This window comes from Myotis nattereri (genome assembly GCF_964212035.1).
Source record: "Myotis nattereri genome assembly, chromosome: 3".
NCBI classification, from domain to species: Eukaryota; Metazoa; Chordata; class Mammalia; order Chiroptera; family Vespertilionidae; genus Myotis; species Myotis nattereri.
In genome coordinates, this window is record NC_138077.1 from 152,859,363 (window position 1) to 152,874,566 (window position 15,204).

Here is a 15,204-nt window from a genome sequence, read left to right on the forward strand (position 1 = left end):
ATAAGTGAACTATATGTAGTTGATTTCTCACCCCTGACGCCCAACCCAAGAATTTTTCTCCTATGTCTTACTTCCCATCTTTATAAAATGGTAGAAACAGCAGTAGCCACTCAGGCATAGGTTCTCAAGCTAGGAACTTAGGAAGTCATTCTTGATATTTTCTTTTCCTTGCCAACATCCAACTCATTACTCACTTCTGTTCATTCTTCCTTTAAAACATCTAATATTAAAGGACATGGAATATTAAAAACTATAATATTAAATTTGAATTGGAAATATTTACATGGACTCATCAATAAAAGTAGATACAGGTGTGTATCTATCATCTATCTATCTATCTATCTATCTGTCTATCTATCTATCTATCCTTCCTAGCTCTGTCTACTGAAAGAACATAGTAGCAATAAGCACACCTTGAAGCCAATTTTGGATTTCACTTATCGTTACTTACTAAAAATAACAATGATCTTTGGAGAAATTGCTGACTCTAGTTGTTGGGAAGGAAAACTACGAAGTGAGTTTAGGATATCTTGTTGTGCCAGAAATCAAGGAAGTGTTTGGTGATTTATGGGGACATGTTAGAAGTAACCAGGAACTACTTTGAAAAGACTCCCATTAGACAAATTTGGACAATTTGAAGATGACTATAATTATTGTAAACATTGAATACATAAAGATCTGTGAGTCCATAGTGATATCCCAAAAAGTGAAGAGAAGGATAAAAAATTCATTTGCTTCATTGGAGGTGACTATTCAATAAATCCTTACTCTCAAATTGGTAGTAAAAAGACATAACTAAACATTTACTTAACCTTTCTACGAGGAACTGTATATCATCCTAGTTGATGAGGGAAAATTCATCTTTGGAAAAGAATGCCAAAGAAGGAGTGGTAGGATTTAACAGTCACTATTTCATAACCCCCAATGAAATGATTGATTAAGGCAAGGATTATCAATGGTGCAAGAGTATTGCACAACTGGACATTCACACAGTGACAAAGCATCACCATGCAGGTTATTACTAATTGCAAAGGTCACAAAGGAGCAATCTGGCAGTTTCTACTCTGGCCAAGTGATTGATCTTAGCAGTGAAAATATGAGGTTCTTGCATTGTGTTCCTTCTGATGTGATGCAGATAAAATTTACAGTGTTGTTTAGGAGCTATTCTTGCTAAAAAAGAAAAACCAAAAGAAAACCCCCCAAAACAAACAAATAAACAAAAAACAACAAACAACAAAAAACTTAACCTGGAACTAATTAAGTCTTTAGAACTAACTTCAAAAATACATGAATTACAGGGACTCAAATAAAAATCAACTTATAAGAAAACCTACAGAGGAATCCCAGATGTGAAGTATTCTTTTGGGTGTTTCCAAAGGTCATTATCAGCAACAGAAAAAGAGTAGGGGAACTGTTTTAGTTTAAAAGGGACTGCAGAGATAGAACAACCAAATGCAATATATGAACCTTGATTGGGCCTTGGCTTGATAAAAACATCTAAAAAAATCTTTGGGGGATAAATAATTTAAATATGAGTTTGTATATTAAATGCTATGATATTATTTAATATTAAGAAACTAATATTGGTTTTCTTAGATGTGATAAGACATTGTGGTGATCTAGAAGAAAATTCTTATTTTTATGAGATGGGTATTTAGGTGTGAATAGTCATGCATTCTACCTTTGAAACACACACACACACATACACCTTTTAATAATGTAATCACGGAATGTCATTCCTATTTGAAATCTCCCAGTGCTTTCCACTGTATTTAGAAATAATCCAAGCTCTTTGACATAGCTTTGTAAGGAGCTTTGTAATGTCTAAGCTGGCCTCTCTGACATCATCTTATGTCATTCATTTCCTGAATTATTATAATCTTACTAAAGGTCTGGTGCACAAAAATTCATGCACTCGGGAGGTCCCTCAGTCTGGCCTGCGCCCTCTCGAGGCAGTCTGGGAGCCCTCAGGTGATGTCCGACTGACAGCTTAGGCATGGGGAGCAGGCCTAAGCCACAGTCTGGCCTCCCTTTGGGGGAGGCGAACGGCGGCAGGCTGATGGGGGGCGATGGTGCTGGCTGGCGAGCAGCCGGCCCCATCCCTCGATCACCCCCCTGCCACCGCTGGTTACCACCGCCCCCCCCCCCCGCCCTAATCGCCATCCCCTCCCTCTGCCTGCTGTCACCCACCTTGGCTGGCCTGGTGCTGCCCACACGCTGGCTCTGCCCCCCGCCGACCGGTCGTTCCACTGTTCAGTCAGTTTGCATACTAGGCTTATATTATATAGGATAACTTCGCTGTTCCCCCTGCCTGGACTTTCTTTTCCCAGGTCTTCATGTTGTTCAACCCAGATGTCACCTTCTCAAAGGTTTTTATTTATTTTCCCATCCAATGTTTTCCTCCCATTAGCTTCAATTCTTCTTTATTATCTTCAAATCACTTACCATTTCTGATATTTCACTTATCAGTAACTGATATTAACTTATTTGTTTATTGGGAGCTCCATGAGAGCAGGCATCTTGTCTACTGTGTATTCCTAGCATACAGGACAGAATCTGGTACTTTTCATTTGCTCAGTATGTATTTGTCAAATTGATGAATGAGCTTTACAGATAGACTAAAGACCACCTATAGAGTCTAGTAGATGTCAACTTTTTCAAAGCAGAGGACTCTTATCAAACATAACATTTAGTTTTAACTTATTACTTTATGTATTTGTTTACTTCTTTTTCCTTAATTCTTGACAATTATTAGGATTCTATACACATAAAAATGCCCTTAGCAAATACTTAGTTATTTGATGAGTCCTTGGTCAACAAGATCTACCACCAGGGGGAAATCAATCCTCTGACCATTGGCTGTAGACAGTGAGAAAATCCTGACTGGAGAAGAAGCAGACCTGACTCCAGGGGAACAAGAGCAGATGAGAAGCACTGACTATTCTGGCAGCACAGCTCCTCTGGGGCTTCCATACAGCTCTGCAGAGAGAAACAGTAGGAAGCAGGAGAGGTGGGCCCTCATCTGGAGCACCCAGAGGAGAAGCAGCAAGACTCTTTAATACGGGCCTGGAGCAGCCCTGAGCCAGTGGCTACAGCACTGCAGAAAGATGGCGGTGGTGGTGGTAATGGTGGTGCCACAAGAACAACATCTCTGGGAGGTACTGACATGTGAAGCAGCCTCCCACCATGCTCAAGCTATAGGGACTTAAGAAGGAGGTGGTGATAGCAGTAGCAAGCAAGTGGCAAGAAGAGGTATTTGACACCACATACTCTTGCGGGAAGCCACCACTTGCTGATACTGTCAGGAGAGTGTACCAAGGAATGCAGAAAGCCGATGGACCTTGGGCGTTAGCAGGGCTGACGCTGAGCACCTTGTCTGTTGAGATAGCAGTGGCTGAAGGCAATTCCCTAACCTGATAATCCTTTTACTGTTTACCAAACTTTACCTTTGATATGCCTGTATGCATTGCTAAAGGGCAAATGTGTATTCAAGTAAATAAAAGGCGGACCAGGCCAGAAGTCATTGTGTCTCTTCAAGAAAGACCCCACCTGGCCCCCAATGTCTCCTAAATTCATATTTCTTGTATAGCATTTTCATTTGTGTGTCGGCCCCTCCTTCAGATCCTGAACTCCACCACGAAGGTCGCAGCACACTCTCCCAGGTCATATGAAGGGATTGGGGACCTGGAATTTCAGCAGTTGAGCATGTGTAATCTCAGCTCAAGTTATTGGTTTTGTTGTCATTTGGGCTTTGTTTATCTTTCAGTGTCATTTTTAAAAATTAAACATACTTACATACTTAGAGATGACAGAGATGTTAGGTTAGCAAGCAAGGACTTTATAATCTGTATATATAAAGACTCAGGGGCCATCACAACCAAACGGATGACTGAACAGACAACCGAACAGGCTGAGTGGGGCAACAAGGCCAGCCTGGGGGTTAGTGAGGGACGACCACATGACTGAGGAGCGGGCTGCGTGGGGCAACCAGGCCAGCAGGGGTTTAGTGAGGGACGACCAAATGACTGAATAGCAGGCTGTGTGGGGTGGCCAGGCCGGAGGGGTGGCAGTGAGGGGCAACCAGGCCAGCAGTGGGGACAGTTGTGGGTGACCAGGCCAGTAGGGGGGGCAGAGGGGTGACCAGACTGACAGAGGGGGGCAGAGGGGTGACCAGACTGACAGAGGGGGGCAGAGGGGTGACCAGGCTGGCAGAGGGGGCCAGTGAAGGGTGACCAGGCTGGCAGGGGGCAGTTGGGGGCGACCAGGCCGGCAGGGGGGCCAGTTTGGGATGACCAGGCCTGCAGGGGTGGCAGGGGTGACCAGGCTGTCAGGGGGGCAGTTAGGGGTGACCAGGCTGGCAGAGGGAGGCTGTTGGGGGTGACTAGGCTAACAGGGGGGGGGGCAGTAAGGGGCAACCATGCAGGCGGGGAGGGGGGACAGTTAGGGGTTATCAGGCCAGTGGGGGGGCAGTTGGGGGCGACCAGGTTGGCAGGGGGGGCAGTTGGGGGTGACCAGGCCAGCAGAGGGGGCTGTTGGGGGAGACCAGGCTGGTAGGAGGGGCAGTAAGGGGTGACTATGCAGGTGGGGGCGGGGGACAGTTAGGGTTGACCAGGCCATGAGGCGGGCAGTTGGGGGCGACCAGGTTGGCAGGAGAGGCAGTTAGGGGCAACCAGGCCAGCAGGCAGAGGTGGTTAAGGGTGATCAGGCTGGCAGGGGGGCCAGTAGCGGCAATCAGGCAAGCAGGCAGGTGAGCAGTTAGGAGCCAGCGGTCCTGGATTGTGAGAGGGATTGTCCAACTGCTGGCCTATACCGGCAGTTGGACATCCCCTGAGGGGTCCCGGATTAGAGAGGGTGTAGGCTGGGCTCAGGGGACCCCCCTCCATGCATGAATTTTGTGCACTGGGCCTCTAGTAGTTCTTATAAATGTGTTTAAGGGTTGGTATTTTAAAGCAAGCACAGAGAGTAAACTTAGGAAGTTTCCCATGATGGCTCAAATACTGACTTTTAAGATTTTCTTTAAAAGACAATTGACTATTTAAAGCAAAAATAGTAACTTACGCCCTAGTTGGTTTGGCTCAGTGGATAGAGCATCAGCCTGGGGACTGAAGAGTCCCAGGTTCAATTCCAATCAAGGGCATGTATTTTGGTTGCAGGCACATCCCCAGTAGGGGGTGTGCAGGAGGCAGCTGATTGATGCTTCTCTCTCATCGATGTTTCTAACTCTCTAATCCTCTCCCTTCCTCTCTGTAAAAAATCAATAAAATACATTTTTTTAAAAAATAGTAACTTACTTTGGGGCCTTTAACATTTGTAGAAATATGATGTATGAAACAACAGTGCAAAGAGCAAGTTGGGGAACAGGAAGTATACTTTTAAATACTACACATGCAGTGATGTAGTATGAAAACACAGTAGATGCTATAAGGATGCATGTTGCGGTTCTTAGATCAGCCATTGGAAAGTAAAACAAAAAGGTATCGTTTTTTAAGCTAATAAAAGCGATATTTCTTTCTCACCCTACACATTCACTTTCCTTCATTTTTGAAGGACGTTTTTGCTATGCTTTTAATTCTTGGTTAATAGGTTTTATTTCTTTCAGCACTTTGAAGATGTTATTCCATTGTCTTCTGGCTTGTTGAGAAGTCAGTATTATTATTATTCCCCTATGTCTTGAGCAGAATGAGTCATTTTTTCTGTGGTTGCTATTAAGATGATTCTCATTGATCCTTGGTTTTCAAAAATTGGACTATGATGTGCTTGCTGTGTTTTTTAAATGTGGCATGTGAAGTGCTTTACAACCTCTAACTGTTGGGTTGGGTAAAGCAATCAGTGAAGTCACAACTGCTGTGCCAATGGCTGTTCCTCAGAATCTCTTAACAATTCACACTAGAAAAAGAGGAGAACAGGATGCTTAGAAAGGAGGGCAAATAGTGGCAAGGGGATGGGGAAAATGAAATTACTTAAAGTTTGTGTTTTAAAATCTCATTAAGCTTCACTTTTGATGAAGTATAATTTGAAAAGATATATTTATTTTTAGAAAGCAAGTCATAAGGCACTTAGGGGTTAGTTCACCTACGGAGATGCTAAAAATTATATTTGAATTGTCAGTAATTCTAGTTTTAGCTCTAAAAAGCAAAATATAAGTACTAAAGAAAGAGTCTTTACTTGAAATCTCTGGGCAAAGAAAGACATTTGCTTTCTCTAAAGATCATCTAGGATGAGAATATAGCTGTTTGAAGAAAATGTGTCATTGATGATCTTTTTAAAATCATATTTACTAAGAGATTTTGTTTTTGTAATATTAAGGTTTTTTTTTTTTAATTTGCTTGTCCTATATAATAAAAACCTAATATGCAAATCGACCGAACAGCAGAACGACCAGTTGCTATGACACTCACTGACCACCAAGGGGCAGACACTCAACACAGGACCTGCCCCCAGCCTGCAGGCCCCAGGCCAGCCAAGGCGGGTGCCAGCGGCTCCCCCTGCCATCGCCCCGCCAGTCACCCCACAGAGGGAGACGACCAGCTGCGGCGGCAGGGGGCGAGGCCAGCGAGCAGGTGGCACCAGGCTGGCCAAAGCAGGTGCCAGCGGGGGCTCCCCAATCGCCCCGCCATCACCCTACAGATCAGCCCTGATCATGGGCCAGGCCCAGGGACCCTACCCATGCACGAATTTCATGCACCAGGCCTCTAGTTTTTACATAAAAAACTGAGCTTGTCTTGAATCCGCAAGTGACATATTTGGGTTAAAATTGCTTTCAACAATATACCATACACTTCCTAATTATCTAAATGTTTGCAATTACTGTGTATCTTCATTAAAATATATGTTTGCATTATACTTTAAATCTGTATTTTGGGGGGACAGTCTCACATTTTGTAAGAATAGGAAGGTTTGCTAAGGCTTCTCAATAATGGGAATGCAAATGTTGCTAACATTTGAGCCATACTCAGTGAAGAAAAGAAAGTTGGGGCCATTTCAATACTCAGTACCCTTTCTTAGCATAGAATGATAGAGTATTGGTGTGGAAAGAATTGCTTTTTAAAAAAAATACTCTAAATGTTACTATGTGCCATAGTCTTTCATCTTTGGAAATTTTGTGGCTTTCAGGGTCACAGGCTTTGTGTCAGAGACCAGCAGAGAGCACAGTTCATCAGCTGTGGATATTTTTTGCGTGCTTAGTGTTGTCATAGCTATTTCTCTACCTCATGGACTGTATGACACCTTTCATTTAAAAAAGCCCTTTGTGTTTGTGATTACGGTGCACTTAAGTTACTGGGTCTGTGGTTGGCCTTCCAGCTGTCCACCGGCATGAGGTCATAGGAAAGCGGCCACAGTCATCAGTGTCACCGTGCTATTCTGTTAGGTTAAATCGAAAAAACTGGTGGTATCCAAAGAAAACTTCTGGCATAAAAATTATTTTTGTCTGTTTTGAATTAATGAAGCAGAAACACAAGCTATGAGTAATGTTTATAAATGGCTTTGGGTTTTCTTCCATGAGGACTGTCCTCAGTGTTAGCAGCCGTAAGAAGACACCATGTCATATTAGTTTTACAGTATTAATGTTTGTACAGGATGATGGCAGGCAGACAAACTGGATTTTGTTCCTTATTGGTTATTATCGGTTGATGACAATCATGTGAGGGATTATGATAAACCATTTGAAATTGCTATTTGAGTTGGCAATTTTATATGGCTCTAGGAGACAAGATATACTTTAATTAGTTCTCTCTACATCACTGTGAGCCTGCCACAAATATTTTAAGTTAATACATGTAATTCAAGAATTGGAATTTGAAAGGCAAGATCTGTTTGTTCTCATTCTTGCTCTGCTTTTACTCTTTATTATTGCTCCTTTACTTTCATGGAAATGGCGACTCCATAATCAGGACATCTGACATTTGCCACCCTGTTGCCTCTTCGATGTAAACAAATAACAAGCAAAATATTACTTACTTGTGTGTTAATATCATCTTTAGATCCTTCTAACAATAATTTAAACTTGCAGCTGTTCCTTTGTGAATTTTTATGAGTTCTTTTGTCTAGAAAGAAGATAATTCCATCCTAGGAATATATTAGAAGTATTGAAATGCTCCCCCCCCCTCCTCCTTTTCCATATTTCTCCAGTTGCAATTTCATCTGCACAGAAAAGAACTCTGGTAGCTTCTGCCAGACTTTCAGTAGGAATTGCTTTAAAAACAAGCAACAGCTATTTTGAGGACCGACTTTCTAAAATTATATTCAGGTAAGTTAAATGTCATCCCTGATAGCGAAAAGTAAGCATTTAATTTAACCATGTTGACCAAAATGTACTTGCCTTCAAGTGTTTTTAATATATCAGTACTCCTGGGTGGATTTAAATTATATTGGCAGAAACATCGATTTCCTCACATTTTCAAATATTAAGTGGGTTTTAGAACCTGGTCTACAGCATGGTTGTTTTTGAAGGAAACATAAATGTAATTCAGCCAAGGCTGCTCTTGTTTTCCCTTTATTCTTTAAGCCAGAAGCAATTACTTTTCATTTCAGGATTAAGCGGCTGTAACATTGCCGTTCGCTGCCGAGGCTCCTGGTTTCAGCATGTCTCCTTGGTTCCCGGCCAGCCTGGGTGTTCAGGTGGCAGCTGTGCCTGGGAGTGCCTCTCCAGCCCGCATTCCTTGGCCATGAATTTTGCAGCCCTGCTTATCTGATGAAGACCTCCCCAGGGTGAGTTGCTCACGACACTGTCACACAGACTTTACTGGATGATATGGAAAGGTACTGTGTATTTTTCCTCCTGGAATGCCAGCCAATCCTGACTTACCAACCACTCCTTCACTGTGGCTGATCATCACAAAAACCTGGTACTTAGATCCCATGAAACCTGTTCTACATAAACCAGATCCCAACAGGAAGCCTGTGAGTGCTCTCTGTGTTGCTGTCACCGAAGCCCAAGCCTGTTCAGAGAATTTTCAGCAATTATATTTGTTCCAACATTGACTCTCATTTCTCTGCACTAATTAGTTACTTCAATGTATCCTTTTCCCCCCTTTATTTCTTATTTTAGAGAGAGTGGAAGGGAGGGGGAAAGACAGAGAGGAACATCGATGTGAGAGAGACACATTGATTGGTTGCCTCCCACATGGAGCCTGCAATGGAGGTACATGCCTTTGAGCGGAATTGAACCTGGGACCCTTCAGTCCACAGGACGATGCTCTATTCACTGAGCCAAACTGGCTAGGGCTTAATGTATACTTTTAATCTATAAGTGCTATCACCAGCGACAACACCCAAAGAGCTCTCTTCCTTCTCTTGAAACCCATGACTTTCCTGGGGTATCTTGGCTTTAAAGCACGCTTTCTCGCTATTTTGTGTGTCTTCCTTTTGCTTTCCCAAGCCAATCTCTAAATTCCTTGAGAGAAGAGACCCTGAAAACTGGTATCACCTTTTACAGACAAATAGAAAAAAAGCATTTGGACAGAGAGACCTTTGTTGCTCTTAGTAATTGAGACAATTTGCCTTAACATGTTCAGAGGACTCTAGATTATCTGCTGTAAAATATCACTGCTCTCCTTTCCCCTGCCTGCCCTCTGCTGGAACTGCTAATGAGCAAAAAGATGGTCGAAACAGAACATCGTAGGGGGAAAGTAGGAAAACAAGGGGCTTGTCTTACTGAGCCGCTAGTTGAGTAACTGTGGTTTCCGAGTCCCTGCTATGGATGTTAGAAGGTCCTCGTTATGTCTCTTGGATAACCAGCAGCCTCTTCACAAGGCCCCTTGTTGTTTCAGCCGTGCATGGGGCTGTGAGTCTGCCCACTGACATGAGAGACCAAGTGACTGGTGCGCCCTCCTCTTCCTCTGGGCTTGTGTCATCTCCAGAACCATCCACTTGGTGGCAGCTGGCTGAGCCAGCCAGGTAGTGCCCCTTCCCACACACAAATGCCCTCTCCCTGTTCACCAGCCTCTCAAGCCTTCACCACCCTCATATATTGTAGGGCGCGGCCATAGGGTTAAGCCTGGGACTGACCTGTTGGCAAAGCCACAAGCAAGTCCCAGCGTAGAGGGCACAGCCCTCTTTGCATAATTAGGCTTGACCTTATAACGCTCCCTAGATCTTATCTGGGTAGCTAATGGGCTATGGGAGGTGCAGCAAGTGCTGCCAAAACAAGTGAAACTCACAAGAACATTGTAACTATGGTGACCACTACCTTGTTTACCTCTGGCTATAAAATAAAGCCTCAGCTTGCCATCTGGATCTCTCTCTGTGGCTTCAGCCAGGCACAGGAGATCCACCTAGACCAGGGGTGGGCAACCTTTTTGTGAGTGCGTGCCAAACCAGCAAAATCTCTGACTCAAAATTTTTCTGCGTGCCAACCCTAATTTTTTGAGAATGTGTTATGCCTACTTGATACCTCTTAAGGTGTACGTATGTGAAGAACCTTGAAGAAATAATAAAATTCATTCGAGCGATAAAAATACAGTATATAAGAATGAAAAATGCATTTATTTTTTTAATGTATACATGTACACTGATAGTCCGACAGAAAACTTTATGACTCCATTTGATATTATCAGTAGGACTTTTGCTGCTGCATCACTGATGACAGAGATTTTACATCAGGTTTATATTTCGTGACCTTCAGAGATATGCACGAGTTACTACTTTCATCCGTCAGGCTACTCCTATTATGAGACTTAACAAAATTCATCACTGAGAACAAAGATTCACAAGCGTATGTGGATGAAACCAAAACACTGGTCGGATCTAGGAAGGCAGGGAGAGTTAAGGCAGAGGCATAGAAATTGCTCTTCCCCTCTCTCGTCAACCCATGTCTATGGTCTTTAAGATAACTTGTTATGTAAAATTATTTATCTAAGATGCACCCACACTGAATTTATCTGAAAAATAAAAAAGTCGATCTTAAGAAAAAAATTGTAAATGGAAGGTTATAAGAGAGGGTTTCGCGTGCCAGCAAAAGTTACTGGCGTGCCATGTTTGGCACGCGTGCCAGGGGTTGCCCACCCCTGACCTAGACCCAGCTTATTCTCTTCGTCTTTTCTTTAATCCTTCACTGCCTCCCCCCTCCCCCCTTCAGGCTCACAGAACCCTTGGCTATGCTGGCCTGGCACAATATATAACAGGCATCTACAAGGATCTGGCAAGACTGCCAGTTTGGTAATGCAAAGCAGGAGATAAGTTTGAAACTCTAGACCAGTTTCCAGTTACCAAGGGCAGCAGGATGTGACAGCTGCTGAGGCAGCCCATTTGCCCTTGGAGAGAAGCATGAGTGTCTGATCGCAAGGTGACCTCTGCCTGCTGCTGGCTCAGGGGTGCTGTGGGCAGTCCCTGGTCAGGTAGCTGGATGTTATATAAAAGAGGAGGAAAATGTGTGTTTTTTGCCTTTTTTATTATTGAAAGAGGGCACTCTGGGAGGCAGAATCCATTAGCTGAATCCATTTCAGTATCTATGGGTAATTAATTTAGGCAGCTTTAATGCACTTTTATTATGTAGCCTTTAAGAGCTGTTCTGGTAACTGTCCACCCCATAAATACTAGAACTACTTCACTTGTAGAATATGCGTTTTGGGAGGGTGAACCTGAATTATTAGCTAGATATGAACTTGCACGCATCCCTGTCCAGACAATGCAAAAAGTGCTTCCTCATAGTTTGGACACTGTTCAATACATTTGAAAGTGGGGTAAAAACTGCTCAACTGTGACACCCTACATTTTAAGTCAGTGGATAAGTCAGTCTGGTTGCCTCTGAAAACATAATTTTGAAAATGAGTTTTGCCATACTGTGGACAGAATAATTGATTTCCTCTTTTCATTATGTAAGTTAAACACTAGACTTGGAATTACTAGAAGTAATAACACTGTTAGCCAACAAGCCTTTCTTATAAAATGATAGCATTTTAATGTATTATATGCATTAGCATTTATTCATGCCTAAGATTTCACCAATCTATTTCCCATTTTAAAAAGACATCTTGGGGAAAGACAGTGGAGAAAGGCTGACTTCCTAAAGCAGTGTTGTGAAAGGCAGCAGGTCTAGCATTCTGGGCACATGTTTAACTAAATAGCTAAATAACTGTTTGGCTCCAAATATAAACCCACATTTTTTTTTTACATGTCTACCTTATGAATGTCTACCTCTTGGAATGTCAGAGTTTTAAAAGGGAAATATTTAAATTTCATTAGTTAAGAGGTGTGCTGTATTTGTTCAAAATGACAGCTATCTCTGATATTTTTAAATACTTTTCTGCTTTGACAGACTTCTGACTACTCTTTCATTTTAATTTTGTTTACAGTAGCATATTTCAATAGTTGGCTACAAATTAAGTGAATATTAGTACTTTGTGATGGTTTTATTAGTTAGTTGCTTTTGAAAGATATTTTCAAATAAAAGTTACTTCAAATTAGAAGCTCTAAGAATCACTACCCCCGATAAATGTTCATTTTAAATCATTTCTTTATTTCACTCATGCAACAAAATTGTATTTAACACATACCAGGACTGACTTGTCTCAGGCTCCAAGCACCTGATATAAGTGGTCCTGAGGACATCTGGATTGTGTCCCAGGAACACTCCTAGGGCTCACACTCTCTAACTCTGACTAGTGTTTCTGGTTCTTGTTGCAGATGGCTTTCTCCATGCCATGGGGAATGTGGCTCCTAGTGATCTTGCTTTTCCATCTCATCCTATCAGCAATTCTACCAGCAATGAATTGACTATTTGGCTCTTTCTCTTTGGCTCCAGTCAGAGTTACTTGCATTGCATCAGTTTAGATCACATACTTCTCCCCAAACCAATCACCAAGTCAAGAAGATGGGGTAATATGATAGGTTCAAACAAGACCACATATCCACCCTTGTCATTGAAATGTTTTGTTGTTTTGTGTGTGTGTGTGTGTGTGTGTGTGTGTGTGTGTGTGTGTGTTTTATGGAGGGAGGTGAATTGAGTAAACAAAGATAGTAACCTTTATTTTCTATGAGATGTAATAAAGAAATTAATATTTTCATAGTAGAGTTGGTTTAAAGTGACAAAAGACTAGAATCTCAAATGTCGGTTAAGGCACCACCAGGCCCAAATGGACATGTCATGTGGACTTTTCAGCCAAGAAGGGAAACCTATCGCACTTTTGTCTCCCAGCATCTTAGCTCCTAGAGTACAAACTTAAATTTATTTCTTAATATGCATACCTTTTAACAGGAAAAGTTATAAACACTTAGGTATTATTCCAGAAAAAGCAGAACTCTTGACAGAGGGTGATTGGAGGCTGGACCACAGACTGCCATCTCTGTTTGAAAAACTGTAGGATGTTTTGTCCTGTGGGAATGCATTATTTTAACAGCTTGCTTAATGCTTTTCCTTCCTGTGGAGTGGGCCGGGGATGGGAGCTCCTAACAGCCATAGAAATTGAATTATATAATAAATGAACTTCTTTTACAGTCTTTGCTGGGGTTATTTAAGACATTGAACTGTTTCTCTTGACTCCAGTACATCAGTGTTCACTCACCATTATATCGGAGGGAGAACTCTGGTATTAGAGAGCTGGAGAATTTGTGACAGTCAGTGTTTTTACTTTTTTGCCAACATCATCATTTCCTTACTCGTTTCACATTTCTTCTGCCAGTTGGGGCCCTCAACTCAAGACTACCTTGATTACTTTCAGGTCATAAATATTTCTAAACTATTTTTTACCTCAAAATGTTCATATCTTTACAAAGTATTTCCCCCCATATTTCCAGTACCCACCTACACCATAGATAATTATTGCAATATTATTGACTATATTCCCTATGTTGTACTTTAGTACATCTCTGACTATTTTGTAAAGTATATGATTGTTTAGCCACTATGCTGTACACCTGAAACTAATACAAAGTAATATGGAATGTAAACTATGATTGAAAATTTTTGAAAAAAAAAATTTTAAGTTTGTCTTTTCACTGACTTTTTTTCTTCTTCTTTTTGTCTCAAAATTAGAGGCATCTCTACTCTTTTCCAGCTTGCTAAGGACACAGTGGGGAGATGATGAGCCAGGAAGATTGCTCTCATTGGAACCCAAATGCTGGCACCCTGATCTTGGATGTCCAGTCACCTGAACTATGAAAAAATAAACTTCTGTTGTTTAAGCACCCAATCTATGGGATTTTGTTATGACAGCCAGAGCTGACTGATACAATCTCTCAGATTTAGGCAGGGAGAAAAAAGTGTCAAAATAGTGTTCTCTTAGGATGAAATAAAAAGAGAAAAATAATCTATACTTGTACTAGCTTATATATATTTAAAATCCTGGGAAGTAAATGAGAAACTAACAATGTTGGTTACCTATTTTGGGGGCATAGGAACTTGGCAGATTGAAGACAGAGTTGAACCCTGGCCAGTGTCAATCAGTGGATAGAGCCTTGGCCTGCTCACCGAAGGATTCCCAGTCAAGGGTACGAACCTGAGTGTTAGGAGGCAAACAATCGATGTATCTCTCTCACATCTATGTTTCTCTCTCTCTCTCTCTCTCTCTCTCTCTCTCTCTCTCTCTCTCTCTTCCCCCCCCCCCCCCCGCTTTCTTAAGCCTTCCCTCCCTTTCTCTCCCACTCTCTCTAAATATATCAATTGGAAAAATCTCTTTGGGTGAGGATTAACAAACAAACAAAAAGAAATGGAAAAGAGGTATTGCTGTATATCTTCTTATAGTTTTTTTAAATTAAATAATTCTTTATTATTGAAAGTATTACATATGTCCCTGTTTTTCCCCCATTGACCCCCTCCATCCCACCTCTGCCCCCCTCCCCAGGTCCTCATCACCCCATTGTCTGTGTCCATGTGCCATGCACATATGAATACAAGGTCTCTGGTTGATTACCTCCCATACACCCACCCTCCCCTACCTTTCCTCTGATATTCCTCACTCTGTTCCATGTTTCCATGTCTCTAGATTCACTCTGTTCATCGGTTTATTTTGTTAATAGATTCCATATATGAGTATGATCATGTGATACTTGTCTTTCTCTGACTGACTTATTTCACTTAGCATGATACTCTCCAGGTCCCTCTATGCTGTCTCAAAGGGTAAGAGATTCTTCTTTTTTACTGCTGCAAAGTATTCCATGGTATAAATGTATTTTCTTATACTTTTTTGTTGTTGTTATTCCTCACCCGAGGATATTTTCCCATTGATCTTTAGAGAGAGTGGAAGGGAGTGGGAGGGACAGAGAGAG

At 42.0% G+C, this 15,204-nt stretch overlaps 1 long non-coding RNA gene across 1 annotated transcript; it reads left to right on the forward strand.

The window, feature by feature from the left end:
- Positions 1 to 8,532: 8,532 nt before the first annotated feature.
- LOC308515799 lies at positions 8,533 to 14,129 on the forward strand. Its single transcript, XR_013995672.1, has 2 exons — positions 8,533 to 8,709; positions 13,973 to 14,129. It is a non-coding gene; the product is annotated as an uncharacterized lncRNA (long non-coding RNA).
- Positions 14,130 to 15,204: the final 1,075 nt, after the last annotated feature.